This window comes from Chiloscyllium plagiosum, chromosome 31 (genome assembly GCF_004010195.1).
Source record: "Chiloscyllium plagiosum isolate BGI_BamShark_2017 chromosome 31, ASM401019v2, whole genome shotgun sequence".
NCBI classification, from domain to species: domain Eukaryota; kingdom Metazoa; phylum Chordata; class Chondrichthyes; order Orectolobiformes; family Hemiscylliidae; genus Chiloscyllium; species Chiloscyllium plagiosum.
The window spans coordinates 12,161,955-12,175,488 of NC_057740.1; positions in this window are offsets into that span (position 1 = coordinate 12,161,955).

Here is a 13,534-nt window from a genome sequence, read left to right on the forward strand (position 1 = left end):
AGTGTTGAATCCTGCTCGATTTTATCCTCCCTCACTCAAGAAATGCTGATTACTTGTAATGCCTTCAAGCTGCTGTTACCCTCGCTGAGATCAGCTAATAAAGCAAGGTTCAGGAATGAAACTTGGGATCTTTTTAGTCAACCCAGCTCTTTCCAATCCTGCCCATCTAGTTATCAACTGAGGTGTCTTGTCTTGGGGTATACACTGCTCAGTTATGTGAAGAAATTTTTTTTCTGGTGAGTTTGAGCAAAGTGTAGAACGATGGAATTTTTATTGAATCTGACGCACAAATAATTCACTCACTAATTTGTACTGGCTGTTTTAGTAGTGAGACATTGATAATGGGAACACAGCAGACAGGAGATCCAGGACAGATCTTGTCTGCTTGTAATTTGTGCTGTTAATGAGAAAGAGCAACATGGAGCAAACAAAGCTCTATTTAACAGGATTTCACAGCTGAAAACAATCAGTTTAAAGTGAGGAACACAAAAGGTATGTATTATATCTCTTTGGCTGCTTATTCTTGTTTAAATTTTGCAATGTCGGAAAATTTTCCTCATGATAGAAATAAAATCTTGGACCAAAAAGAATTGTGTTTTTAAGACTTGCTGCTGGGGAACTTGGGTGTGGACCATGTTCCTTCACTGGCCTTTCACCTCTGGACCTATGCTTATTTGCAGCCTAAACTGATGTGATATTAATCTCCATATAAATCCCAGGAGTAACTGTAAGACCTCATTGCAGTTTGTGGCTGTGAACCCACAGCAGAAAGCTACCACTAATTGACATAAAACTGGAAACTTGCTGGGAGAAAACAAGACAGGATTATGTGAAAAATGAGAAAATTTTCCATGCCATGTTCAATGCAGAAAACAGAGTGCTGAAAGCCTGTATTCCATGCTAAACACTGAGGTTGTAAACAGTAGAGATGAGATAAGATAAACCAACAAAGGAAAGACTTTTCTCTATAACTGCCCATGAGGGAAAGCGCGTAGGAGATCAGGAAGTATATCTGCCTTTGTATTTTTTTTCTCTCTGAGTCTTGTAAATGCCTTGAGTTGTTTCTATTGCTGGGCCATTGTTTAGTTAGTGTTCAACAATACTGGAGGAAATGACAGGGCTGCTGCACACGCTTTTGCCTCTCTGTTGGAAACTGGAGCCTGAAGTCTCAGGTTCTTTGTTGGTTTTTCAAGGAAGGGGTGTTGAAGCTGAAGCACTAGTCTCAGGACGTTAATTCATTTTAATGCTGGATCAAGATCTCATCATCTATTGTAGGAAAGGGCCAGAAAATCCCAGATCAGAGGGAGATGTCCTATATGCTGTTTTCCTCTGCCCTTTGCCTGGAGGATACCAATTCCCTTAGTGTGGCTACAAACAAACTAAACCCGAACTTTGAAAAGACTAAAGGGAACAGCAAGGGAGTTCAATCCATATCTGAGGTTCAGAGTTGGAGAAGAATACTGAAAGAGTGAGACATAGTTATTAGGGTTAAAGAACTCAAAGGATTCAGGAGCAAGCAGGAACAGGCCACTGCGTGGAATGATCAGCCTAGATTCCAACAGCCAAATGGCCTGCTACAGCTCCTCTATTCTATGCTCTAATTTTTTGAGTATATGCAGAGAAAGGTATTGGAAGAAAAGTTAGTGCAGCAAATGAGATGAATGAAGGGATGCTTTTTGACTGGACTTGGGTGTTTTGTTTTAAGTACCGGAGCCAAATAGACCACTTGATACTTAACACAATGCGAGCAACATTTACACTTACATTTATATATATACATTTATTTACATATCTGGTACATGTGTTTTATATGTGTATATATATATATATATATAGAAACATCTATATTACGTATTGTCATGATCATAAATCATAACTCCAATCACCTATAGATATATTGAAATTTAATTATAACATGTCTTCTTTACAAGAGGGAATACTGAATAATTAATAACTGAGAATGTAAATTCTAAGTATTGTAATTCAGTGACTGTGGGAGGATTACCAGAATTATCCTCTGTCTTGAGGTTGACCATGCACTATCACTTCTGGCCAATGTTAAGCTTAGAAAAAGAAAGGCTTCAAAGGAAGAAATGCACTCCAAACTGACCTGTAATCTCCTGTGAGTTATTTCAGACTGGGAACATGCTGGGAAATAAGAATAGTCTGAACAAAGACATGGTTCCATTTTCCCCTTTCAAGGATACACAAGGAATGCAACAGTTTTGAACTGGTCTGTGCTCATTGGTGAAGGTGCGTGTTCTGAGGGAAAACCTGAGTCATCCAAAAATCTCTTTGCTAAAAGCCAGAAAACAAGTTGAAAGGAAACAGAACAAAGGCCTTTCAACTGATCTGGAAAGTTAACTATCTCAAAGTCAACCACTCACCTATTAACACCAGCGTTAAATGTAACACCCAATGTAGTGGCTATAACATCCTATTGTCTATCTTTACAAAACTCAGAGATTGATCTGTGTATCTCTTTAACTTTCCTCATTCTCACCTGTCAGTTCTAATCTGTGCATGCGTATGTTATGTGATCACTACTTCTCGCATTTATTCGGGATTAAAGGGTCACTTTCAAGATGGCAGCTGGTGACTGAAGTTTGTAAGGATCCATGTAAGGACCACAACTATTCACATTGTGTATTAACAATCTGGACAAAGGAACAATATGAGGGCATTACTGCTAAGTTTGCAAATGACACAAAGATAGGTGAGGGACAAGTAATGTTGAGGAGGCAGGGAATCTGTGAAAAGGCAGCCTTGAAGAGTGGGCAAAGAAGTGGCAGATGAAATACAATGTGGGAAAGTATGAGGTTATGCATTTTGATGGAAAGCACAGAGGCATAGACTATTTTCTAAATGGGAAAGACTTTGGAAATCTGAAGCACAAAGGGACTTGAGAGGCTTAGTTCAGGACTCTCTTAAGATTAGTACGCAGGTTCAGATGGCATTTACGAAGGTAAATGTAAAATTAGCATTCATTTCAGGAGGGCTACAATACAAGACCATGGAAGAATTGCTGAGGCTGTATAAGGCTCTGGGCAGACTGCATTTGGAATATTGTGGGCAGTTTTGGGCTCTGTAACTAAGGAAGGATGTGCTAGCATTGGGGGACATCCAAGAATGATCCCAGGGATGAAGAACTTGCCATATGAGGACCGGTTGAGGACTCTGGGTCTGTGTTCAATGGAGTTTAAAAGGATGAGTGAGGATCTGATTGAAACTTATGGAATACTGAGAAAACATTGAAAAGATGTTCCACGAGTAGGAGAGACTCGGGTCTGAGGGTGTAGTTTCAGGGCGAAAGGATGACCCTTCAAATCTGAGATGAGGAGGAATTTCTTCAGCCAGAGCGTGGTTCATCTGTGAAACACATTGCTGTGGAGACCAAGTCATCGACTGTATTTAAGACAGAGATGGACAGGTTCTTGATTGGTAATGGGATCAGGGATCAGTGGAGAAGGCAGGAGAATGGGGTTGAGAAACATGTTAGGCATGATCGAATGGCAGAGCAAACCTAATAGGCCGAATGGTCTAATTCTGCTCCTACATCTTATGGTCACCTAGTCTAATAACTTAATCTTTTGTTAACTCAAGAAAGCCTGTTACATTGGCTCCTTTTAAAAATTAAATTCATTTGGTTTGGGGAAACATCCCCAGAAGGAAGGAGATTCAGTTTCAGATTAACATTGCTGTGACCAGCCTGCGGGGGGGGGGGCAGGGGGAGTAATAAAAAAGGGGAGCCGAATCATCCTTCTGCACTCGGGAGCTTGAGAATTCGATATCGTTTGATTGGAACTGTAGTAAATTGGGAATATTGTCTGGGAACTGTCTGTAATGTTATTTGATGACAATCAAGATGATGATTTTTCTCTTTGTCAAAGATCATGGAGATTGCTTACAGTATCTTTTCTCCAAACTCCAGACTGAGTCTGGAACCTTCAGAGTGCCAAAACCTTACGTTGAACAGCTTTGTCAGAAGAACTCAGCACATATTATTTTTCAGCTCTGAAGTGAAAAGACATCCAAAATCTGCCAACTGTTGGTACACAAGCCATTAACTTGTCATTTCGCCTTACAGCTGCTGATGGACATGCACTGTGCCTCCAGAACCTTTTAGTATTTACCTTGTTATAATTTAACAACTTTTATTGTTTTATAGTGAAAAGAAGCTAGATTTTAATATTTAACATAACAATCGAAGAACTGTGGATGCTGGAAAATCTCAGCAGGTCTGGCAGCATCTGTGGAGGGAGAGGAGTTCTCAGTTCGAAAGAAGGGTCATTGGACCTAAACATTAACTCAGCTCTCTCTCTCCACAGATGCTGTTAAACCTGCTGAGTTTTTCCAGCAATTTCTGATTTTGTCTCTAGGTTTTAAAATAATGATGGATTCATTAAATGTTGGAAGCTAACCTAATTATTGGTTTTCATACATAAATAAAATTATACTGTGTCAAATCACATTTTTAAATGAAATTTCCTGTTGAGAACCTTTGTCCCAATGATTGATATATAAAAGTACATCTGATCTGACCACTCGAACCTTCAATTTCCAACATTTTGGTCTGATTAAGTTCTACATATATTTCTACTATATGAAGTAACTCCACAAAGGCCGGTATCCTGTCACCAAGTCACCCTTTATTTACACGTGCATAGTACATGACACTGACCCAGCTAGCTCAGAACCAGCTCCTGGAGTGAGCAGAACTTCCAACACTCCTGTTTGAATCTGTCAGCCAGGGCTCCCTGATTAGACCAAGTTAACATCCCCAGCCAGGGAACTCATGAAATGAAATGACTCTATGAAATCCATCTGGCTGACCTCATTCTAAATACTACACTATATTCTGCTAAAAGCTCAGTTTTACGAAACCAAATCTTTACACTTGGTTCGGGCATGGAATTGGGGCAAGATTTATTGCCGCTTTAGATTCTTTGGCAAGTAATGATGGCCCTTCAACCTGTACTGCGACAGTCCTTTTGCGACAGTGCTCCCCCAATGCTGTCCTCAGCATTTTTAAAACTATAGAGCAATTTTAAAGTAGGAACACCTTCCAAGGCATATTCCAGAAAGAGAAAAGAAAACAGACAAGATCATCGGGGAAGACAATGAGAGATGAGCAAAAGCTTGATCAAAGAAACAATTCGAAAAATATCTTGGAGGTGTAGGTTAGGAGAAGAGTATAGAGATGGTAGAGATGTTCAAGGTGGGTTCCAGAGAGTGGGTTTTGGGAAGGCTGATGGTTTTACGATAGGTGGAAGACTAATGTATGTAGAGTTTAATGGTTCGATTGTTCTGTGTTTGATTAAGTGTTTCTGTTGCCTGTTGATACTCACTTTGCTTGATTGGTTGCATGAAATCAGTAAAAACTAAAAGCTGGAAACCAGAGCTGAAGCACGGACTAGACATTTAACAGCATAGTGAATAAAACTTGTTTCACACGTTGAAACTGGTATTGTTTTTGAAACTGGTACTGCATTTATTCATGATATGAAATGGGGTGGTGGATGAGAGACCAGTCAGAAGTATAATGGAGGAAATGCAGTTGGCAGATGACAGACGGGGTGTTAAGTGGCCCTAATGTGTACAGTAGGTGCCAAGAGGAAGAAATTTCATATGCATAAAATATTGAAATGAATATTCAGAAATTAATTATTTGCTATTGTTTAATATATTTAATGTGGAGAGCTATGCATGTGACTTCATAGAGCAGGAGCTAAATTAAGAACAAGAAATGAAGTAGGACTAAAGCACAAATGAGATGGGAGAGCAAAGAAATATTGGCTGGGATACATGTTTTCATATTATAATTTACTGTTTATGTAACTGCATGCTCGCTTGACAGAGCTAATGAGGTTGAAATTGGTTACTGGTTAATTCTGGCTGCTATAACCAGGAAAAAAATAACCAGAACACCTGAGGCCAGCCCAACATTGGTCCTTGTTTATTGTCTTTGACCAAATGAATGTCTGTCGTATACCTGCAATAGCACATCACCTCTACAATGATGCATGTTGAGCCTGAATGTTTCCCCAATTATTTTTTAAATTCACTTCTTTTCAATAAAATGACCATTTCCAAAATGGCCAGTGCATATGGCACAGCAACTATGAAGGAATCAGAACAAAGTGAGTCTGGCAACTGTTTTATGCAGTTCCAAATCAAGTTTTATAGGGAAGTCTAAGACAACCTCTGGATACACAAGTGACAGATGAAAGGGACCTAATTCTAGTCTCAGAGGACTGTGCACAATAGCAAACACAGGAGAGAATTGGTGCAGCACATTCTTGGTCCTGTGTTACCATGTTTTATTTCAAGAAATCAGGCTTGACAGGATCAATTTCTAAACCAATATTTGAGTAAGCTATTCATAATTTGAGGAATTTTATTACTGTAATATTAGTGCTTGTTTCAGCATTACTATGGTTGATTTGAAAACAAACAAACCCGTTGTAAGATAGAAATTAACCCAGTGCCATGAACAATCTAAAATTTTATTTGGAAAAGGTATATTCTTTAATGAAAGATGTTCAGTTACAATTCTGGTTATTGGAAAAATAACTTCTGCATGTTTGTGGCCTGGTCGTTAGGCTTTGAATCTGGGACTGTGAGATTAAATCTGAGAGGTTTGTAAATTTGTGAGTGCTTTAGGTTTGTTGCACTGTCAGCTAGTTTAATGTACCACTGTTAAGAGTGATTATACTATGATGCATATCTCTTTCCACTGATTTAATGTTAGTGCCCCTTACAATTGATCCGCTTTAAAAAGAGAACAGAGCAGGAGAGAACAACCATGAATTTCTTGCCCATTGTATACAGTAGGTTAACATGATTGCCTTGGAATGTCATATCCTGGAAATATGGCCGTTGAGAGCGTCAAGTCCCTGGGAGTGACAATAACTGACAACCTGCCCTGGACTTCCTACATAGATGTGACAATCAAAAAGATACAACACACCCCTTCTTTCTCAGATGGCTTCGCAAATTTGAATGTCTATAAGGATCCTCACCAACATTTACAGATACACCACAGAAAGCAGACTATCCGGATGCATGACAGCACCTGGTAAAGCAACTGCTCTGCCCAGGACCTGAAGAAACTACAGAAAGTTGTGTGCATAATCCAAACAATCACAGAAGAAAACCTCCCATGTATGGACTCCATTTACAAAACTTATTGCTGTGGAAAGGCTGCCAACAACACCAAAGACCCATCCCTCCCCGGTAATGCTCTCCTACAGCCTCTTCCATCAGGCAGAAGATACAGAAGCTTGAACACACACACCAACAGGTTCAAGAACAGCTTTTCCCTGCCATTATTAGACTGATGAATGGACTCTCTAACTTCAAATAATATTGACCTTGTTCGTGTTGATCTTACTTTGCACATGTCCTGTGCAGTGTAACCCGCATGCATCAGTCTGTCCAAGTTTTTTTTATCCTATGCTCTGCAAATCCTTGCTTGTTATGATCTGCCCGTGCTGTTCGTAAACAAAGCTTTTCACTGTACTTAGGTCCACATGGCAATTAATCAAATCAATTAGTCAATCAATCAGATGATTGGATGGGTCTCAATGTTTCTGTATTATTGTAATCAGTCAGGGCTCCTATTGAACACTAACATTGTATTCCAGCTACACCTGGAATATTGAATGCAGTCTGAGTTTCCACACCAAAGGAAAGATATACTTCTAGAGGGAGTGCAATGAAGATTCTCAAGCTTATCAGAAATAGGAGGAGGAGGAGGCCATTCAGCCCATCAGCACTACCTCACCATTCAATAAGAACTTAGTTAATGTGATTATGGCCTTAACTCCACTTTTCTACCTATTTCCTATAAACCTGACTCCCCATCAATCAGAGATCTTGTCTAACCTGAACGTACTTGTTCTGCCTTGAGTATAGTCTAGGACTTAGACTCCAATATTTGCTGTGGAAGAGAATTCCAATGAATGACCTTCTGGGAGAAGGAATTCTTCCCATAAACCATCTTAGATAGCAGTCTTGTAAACTGGGTCCCCTCGTTCTGCATTCCCCATACAAGAGGAAAATTCCTGTCAGCTTCTATGCTACCAAGCTTTCTTAGAAGGCTGAGTAAATTCAGCGTTTCCATAAGGACCCTCACCAACTTTTATAGATACACCATAGAAAGCATTTTATCTGAACATACAATGGCTTAATACGGCAACTGCTCTGCCCAATTAGAAACTACAGAAAGTTGTGTGCACAGCCCAGACCATCACTGAAGCTAACTTGATAGACTCCATCTACAATCCTCATTGATGCAGAAAGGCTGCCAACATCATCAAAGAGCCATCAAACCTCAGTAATACTCTCCTCCAACCTTTAGCCTCAGGCAGAAGATACAGAAGCTGGAACACGCGCACCAACAGGTTCAAGAACAGTTACTTCCCTGCTGTTATTAGACTGCTGAATGGACCTCTCTCATTTCAAACGTAATGTTGATCTGGCTTTTTTGTGCACCTCCTGTGCAGTCATAACTTTGCATGCCTCACTCTGTCCAAACACCCTATGATCTGCATGTCTTTGTTTGCTATGATCTGCCTGTACTGCTTGTAAAACAAAACTTTTCACTGTTATTAGGTACACGTAACAACAATGAATCAAAATCAAATCAAAATCAAAATCAAAATGCCCTGAGAAACCTATGCTTCAATAACGCTTTTCACTGTGCCTCGGTACATGTGACAATAAATGAAATTCATATTCAAATTTATCCTTCTAAACTCAAATGAAATTTGGCCCAACCTCCTCCACTTTTCTTCTGAAGACAATCTCTTCAGTAGAATCAGTCTCATGAACCTCATCTGAACTGCTTTCAAAGCAAGATTATGCTTCCTTGGTAAATTAGACCAAAACCTTACATAGTACTCCATGTGTGGTCTCACAAATTCCCTGAGCAGTTAAAGCAAGATTTCCCTGCATTTATACTTCATTTCCCTTATAATAAAAGGTCAGTATTCCTTCTCAATTACTTGCTATACCTGCATGCAGGTTTTTTTTGGGAAATTCATGTACAAGGACACTCAGATCTGCAGCATTCTCCAGTCTCTCCGGATTTAAATAATATTCTGCTTTTGCATCTCTTCTACCAAAGAGAACAATTTCACATTTTCCCTCTTTACAATCGATTTACTAGACTGGCTCCTGTGAATAAAGGGAGGAGAGATTGAGGAGAACAGGTCTATGTTCCCTGGAATTGAGAAGAAAGAGAGGTGAACTGAGACATACCAAGTTACTGAAGAGGCTTGGCCCAGAAGGGGAAAAAACTGTAAAACCTGTGAAGAATGAAGACTGGTCCTCTTCTATTATGTCTGATGTGATATGTGATATACCTTTGAAGAACATGCTTATGATGCCATCGCCATTTCACGGCATGTGATATCAACATACAAAACTCTCAATATCCATTTTACGGAACTGTCTGTTTGAAGCACGACACACTAAGTGAAGCATACCATGGTGCATCCAATTTGCTTACGTTGAGTCCAAATATGCATGTGACTGAATGTCTTTATGTAAATAAAGTTCACATTTACCTGTAATAAAAGTTCATTGAACTCTTCATATTACATGATCCATGCTTTGTCCTTATATTATTGGAGCTATCATAAGTATCACATATAAGTGTGATGGTTGCAGATACATCAGTCTATCTAACCACATCATGCCACATCAGGTCTAACTCATAATGTTACATTGAAATGGAGTCTCAGCACTTTTGTTTCATTATTGCCTCTTCAGTGTTTTTGTTTCACTCTGTCTAGATGTTGAGAGTATGTTTTCAGGAACACTGGATTGCAATCTCAGAATAAGGGATCTGCCACTGAGGATGGAGGTGATAAGAAATGTCTTCACTGAAGTTATTTTGAAATAGGAATTCTTTGCCAAACAGAGCTGTGGATAGTTAGTCAATCCATTCAAGACAGAGGCTGATAGAGGTTTGGATGCAAATGGAATTCTGGGATGTGGGATAAAGCAGGAAGCTGGAGTTGAGGTAATAGACCAGCCATGACCTTGTTATATAGTGAAGCAGGTTTAGGGAGTAAAATGATCTACTCCAGCTCCTATTTCTTTTATGTTCTATGATCCAGTGACTCCTTCTGGTAAGTCAGGAGTGTGATGGAGTACTCCTCACTGGCCTGGATGGGTGCAGCCTCAACAACACTCAAGAAGCTTGACACCATCCAGACCAAAGCAGCCCACTTGATTGGCACCACATCCACAAGCATCCACTCCCTCCCCCACCAATGTTCAGTAGCAGCAGTGTGTACTATCTACAAGATTCACTGTAAAATTTCACCAAAAATCCTCAGACAGCACCTTCCAAACTGATGACCACTTTCACCTAGAAGGATGAGGGCAGCAGATACATGGGAACACCACCTCTAAGCCACTCATCATCCTGACTTGGAAATAGATCACCATTCCTTCACAGTCGCTTGGTCAAATCCTGGAATTCCTCGCTAAGGGCATTGTGGATCAACCCACAGCAGGTGGACTGCAGCAATTCAATGAGGCAGCTCACCATCACCTTCTCAAGGGCAACTAGGGACAGGTAATAAATGCTGGCCCAGCCAGTGACTCCCACATCCCACACATGAACAAAACCAAAGGTATCCTTAGCTTCACACTGTGCAAGGATCAAGTTCAGCTCAACTGCCTTTTCAACCTGCCTCACCACCCCAGACCATCCCAGCCCAGCCTACCTTTGCAGCCAGACAAACTGCACTGGATCAGCATCCAAGTGACCATTTGTATGAAATACCAAAGAGTAGCTAATGGCTGTACTTCAGCATGAGTCAGTGCTTTCAGAGGAGAGAGCAATTATATTCATTATTCTTGCTTGACTTTAAATGGATCCAGCATCTATTAGGTTATTTACATAGTCAGTGTTCATTAGACATTCAAAATTGCTTTGTACTAAAATATTGTTATAACAGCTTAGGGAGTGCTGTTGCTAAAATTAATTGACAAAGTCTTAATGGAGAGATGTTTAACCTTTTAGTACCAGAAGCCATGTACCTGTCCAGATCAGGAAGTATGATTAGGCATATATATGAACCCATTACACTGGAGATTCAAATGGCATCGGATTCCAAAACTGTTAGAAGTAAGAAACTTAGGTTATCCAGACACCAAAAGGTGGCACCACATGCACACAAAACCCACAGGCCTTCCATCCTGAGAAAGGCTAGACCACCACAATAAAAGTAAGTGAGATACCTCCAAACTTTTCTCCCATCCTCGTACCATCTTCTCCAACCCTCCATCCATCTGCTCTATCCCTTCCCTGCACCTCGCTCATGGAGAGGCTTCAGCCTTAACTCTTCGGTTGTTGGGAAGGTATTGCTTACTGGTCATCCATCAGGGAACAAGATTCAGGCAGGCAGTTTAAAGGACTGAAGCCATTCTGTTTGTTTGAGGTAAAATTGTCCTGCACTTTCAGCATGAAAAGCAGAATCCAACTGAGGGCAGTTACAACTCCCAGTGAAACTAACTGGGGTTGTAATTAGCTTTGTAAACTAAAGGTGTGAAGAGTGAAGTTCCAGTTTAATGTGTCCTCCTGACCTCCCATAAATCAGGAGTTAACTTGTTTAGTTTAAATGAGTTAATTCTCCTGCTAAACTCAGGGCGAGAGCAATGTTGTGCAGGATCATTAATCATTTGCCACTATGATCAACTGTAATAGTTCCAAAACTATGATCCGTAGTATAGAATCGAGTAAAGGTTTCTTGAATTATCTAATATTTTTAATGCTTTGAAACAAGAGAGAAGAAAATTGAAACAGGAAAGGGAGAAGTGTTTGTGAACACTTTGTCTATGGTGGCTCAATTTAAGTTTCCTAAATATTAGTTTTCTTTCTGCTTTCCCTTTGTGGCCATTAGCAGTGCTGATGTCATAAATCCCTCAGCACACTATTTAATATATCATAATCTTCCTTCCTTCCTTCAGTGGGACATTGAATATATTCCCAGCGTGGTTCTGGCAAAATCAAATTATGTTGCTTTCAACTCGTACTTCTGCAAGAAGAATTTGTTCCGCCTTATGAATCTGCTGTGTTAGGGATTATATAATGCACAACAAGTAGAGCCTGACAATTCATTAACATCAGCACTGTACAGCTGAATTATGGCTCAAAAAACTGCATTTACATAGCTGTTTTAACATAATTGGATGTACTGATGTGCTTCAATGGAATGGAATCAGACAAAACATGTTGTTGAGCCATTTAGATGAGGTATCAGTATCGATGGCCAAAGTGGTGGGTGCATGTGATCGGAAATTGTCTTGTCATCTTTGAAACGAAGGCTTAATTAAATGCATTAAGCATGAGAGAGGTCTGTATTGACCTAACACTTGTGGGTCATGAGAAAGAGGTTGGCCGTTGTTGGCATGTGCTGCTAGTTCCAGTACAGTTTGCCAAAAATTGACCAGAGCATTGAATATGATCAAAGAAATTCAAGCACAAATTGCATCCAATCCTCATGCGTCTCCGCAAAGGAGTTATCAAGTCTAAGTTAGTCACTCAAATAAAATGATCATGATTTTTGAATTAGTTTAAAAATGCATCATCCTGGAAATCAGCTCCTTCTCTCCCCAAAGCTGGTTGTGCCCAGGATTAAATTAATCATTATGGCAAGTTTCCACTAACTGTGCCTGTTTCTGGGCCTCTGAGAAAACTCTTCAAATTAAACTGTTTGTGTTTGGTTCAAGGACACGAATAAGTTTTTAAATATTAAAATAAATTTAATTTATGGAGAATGTAATTATTGTAAACCAATGAAACTAATCAAAGGTTCTGTGTCACCTAATTAATGTTGTTTCTAATTATTCAGAATAGGATCACTCGCAAGTAATGGACTGGACACTTGTTAAAATAGATTTTTTGTGATAAATTCATTTTTGTAAAAAAAAGCACTGCACCATGTTACAGATCTTTGTCATGTCAAGCATTTTTTTAAAGCATTTTTTTCAAAGTATAAAATTTATGATTTCAATCGATGCCCAATTGTATTGGGTCATGATAGATTGTATGTTTGTGATTATGCAAACAACTTAAGCAGTAACATGAACCATAAAATCAATTCAGAAAACTAGCGAAAGTTTGAGCACAATTCATGACCAGATTGCTGATTACACCCAAAGCAGAAACATTATGCTCTGATGTTTGTGCTGTAAACTGAACGAGTTTTAGGCCCCCCAGAATAACGTTTCAGCAGATAAACTGACTGTGCACTTTATACATACAGCAGACCTACTGAAAGCTGTCAAACTCAACAGCTTTTGAACTGTTTTCCTGATGCTCCTGATGTATTGTTTAAACTATAAGGTACATTTCACAACACTTGTGTTGATGCAGTTAGCAGCAGTGAATGCAGTTATTACAATTTCCAATAGCAGCAGTTATTTCCTATTGAAGTCAAGGAAAGTTGGAAGTTGCTCAATGTTGGAAGTTGCTTGGACTAGGAAAATACTGACCAGCTAACAACAATATGTT